This window comes from Phoenix dactylifera, chromosome 12 (genome assembly GCF_051530095.1).
Source record: "Phoenix dactylifera cultivar Ajwa chromosome 12, Ajwa_hap1_PhDact_Kaust_v1.1, whole genome shotgun sequence".
In the NCBI taxonomy this organism is placed as follows: Eukaryota; Viridiplantae; Streptophyta; class Magnoliopsida; order Arecales; family Arecaceae; genus Phoenix; species Phoenix dactylifera.
In genome coordinates this window covers 23382741-23385169 of record NC_143201.1, presented here as the reverse complement: position 1 = coordinate 23385169, position 2429 = coordinate 23382741, and the positions used below count along the sequence as shown (strand labels likewise).

At 43.2% G+C, this 2429-nt stretch overlaps 1 pseudogene across 1 annotated transcript; it reads left to right on the top strand.

Annotated features, from left to right (window-relative positions):
* Positions 1–530: 530 nt before the first annotated feature.
* LOC148700492 (flavonol sulfotransferase-like pseudogene) lies at positions 531–1766 on the top strand (annotated as a pseudogene). Its single transcript, XR_016398139.1, has one exon. The product of XR_016398139.1 is annotated as a flavonol sulfotransferase-like pseudogene (transcript).
* Positions 1767–2429: the final 663 nt, after the last annotated feature.

Here is a 2429-nt window from a genome sequence, read left to right as displayed (position 1 = left end):
TAGAAAATGGATTTGATTCGAATTGAAATATATTTTTTGACAATTATATATGGTCATGACCATCGCTATCCAACCTCCTCTCGAACAACTCTTTTATCACTTTTCATCATTGTACATTTCAAATATTTATTTTTTAGAAAAACTATAACTTTGTATGGTACAATAATACAAATTTTTAATTGATAAATAAAAATAGTTTTTTAAACTTAAAGGTGCGAGCTAATCTATTGATAACTTAATAATTGTGATGCCATCAAGAGTAAATTTTTTTTAAATAAAGTATTCATCAAAATAATTAACTTTTATGAAGATTGTGGTTGTTTTGAAGCTTCTAACACTAAGTTTTTCATTATTCGAAAAAAATTACATCCTCAGAGAACGGAATGGTAAAAATTCTGTTCACAAAACATATTATTACCACGATTAAATGATTACCTATCTTTCACAAAATAGTGGATACACGAACATCCACTTATTAGCTATATTTTTTTTCCAATGTAATTAGGTAGCAACCAGCTTCTTATATAAAGGCTTTCTTAGACTGCAAGGATTATCAAGTTTGAGTCCAATGGATTTTTCTCTTCCTTCCAATCCTCAAGAGAATCCTCAAGAGGAGAGAGGCGAAGTCTCCACCAAGGAGCACAGCGATCGCCTATCCTCTTTACCAAAGCAAAGAGGATTTCTACGTCCGCTCGGAATGTACAAAGGGTTTTGGGTCCATGAAAGTTCGCTTCCACGCGTGATGGCCCTCCAAGATCATTTCAAGCCTCGTCCCTCCGACCTCATCCTCGTCACCCCGCCCAAATCCGGCACCACTTGGCTTAAAGCACTCCTGTTCGCTATCATGAACCGCACCAAGTACACCTTCGCTCAACACCCTCTGCTCACCCGCAACCCCCACGAGTGTGTACCCTTCTTAGAGATCCTCTTTCGCGATCAAATCTCCGACCTGGAGGCGATCCCTCCGCCGAGGCTCCTCGCCACGCACTTGCCTTACTCCATATTGCCGACCTCTGTGGCTGACTGCGGTTGCCGGCTAGTTTATCTATGTCGAGACCCCAAGGATGTGGTGGTCTCGCTGTGGCACTTCGCGCGTAAGGACAGGCCCGACATGGGTCTGAGCGAAGCCTTCGAGTTGTTTTGCGACGGGGTCTCCTTGTCCGGGCCGATCTGGGATCATATCCTCGAGTACTGGAGGGAGAGCCTGAGGAGGTCTGAGAAGGTGCTGTTCTTGAAGTACGAGGAGATGATGGCCGAGCCGGTGGGGAACGTGAGAAGGCTAGCGGAATTCGTGGGGCGTCCCTTCTCGGAGGAGGAGGAGAAGGATGGGGTGGTGGAGGAGATTGTACAACTGTGCAGTTTTGAGAAGCTCAGCAGTTCGGAGGTGAATAAAAAAGGTTCATACGAATTAGGGGGGTTAACTCTGCCGCGTGAGTCGTTTTTCAGAAAAGGCAAGGTTGGAGATTGGGCAAATCATATGAGTCGTGAAATGGGGGAGAAGTTGGACCGAATTGTCCAAGAGAAGATGGCTGGATCCGGTCTGAGCTTCCAAGCATCGTGAATTCTCAGAGACGCTTGGCTGTGCCCACCATGTATGCATGCATGCAAAAAAATTCTCTAGCCTACTAATAATGGGGTGGCAGCTCAATATTCATCTCTTTTCATGTATTCCATCTAATCCCATAAAGCATTAAAGCTGTGGCTCCCTTCTGTACGTGTGCGACCATCTTCTTACTTATTCAAGATGCCTTCTCATGCAGCAAGAATCGTCTAGTTTGAGATTAATATTTGAATATGAATCTTAAAATAAGTTATTAAACTAGCTAGTTCTCAAACTGATGTGGTGAAAGGTTGCTATGATTTGTTTGCATGGGGGTGGGCATGAGTGACAGACAATTATATGTTGTGCCATTCATGGGTGCCGTACGATTGGAAATCTGTCTCCGTAACTAGTTTGAGCTATTTATGGAACGGATGTAAGGTAGAACCATCATCAATTTTCTGGCCTATGCTTTCATATTTTATTTTGTTATCTTAATTTTAGATAAAAATCAACTTCTTTGGCAATCTTAAAAGAGTACCAAGAATTCTGGCCGCCTTCTTCCTCTAAACATGCGGAGGAGCATGAGGCTCCAAGCCAAGGATTGCCATGTCTCCCATCTCAGATGGGCACCGTGTCTGTGGTCTTTTGTCGGACGGTCCAAAACTGTGTGTCTCCACCTTTGAATGGAAGGAGACTGGTTCAACTTATTAGGCGAATTGGTGCGGCAAGGAGGTGGCTGATATCAGAGTTGTTTAGTCTATAATATAGGGGACCCGATAACAAGCACACATGATCAAAGCTTACTGGTTTGGCTTTGTGAAGCAAGATGGTTGGATTATGCATGAAGGAAACCATCTATATTTCCACACACTCTCCTACCAACCAA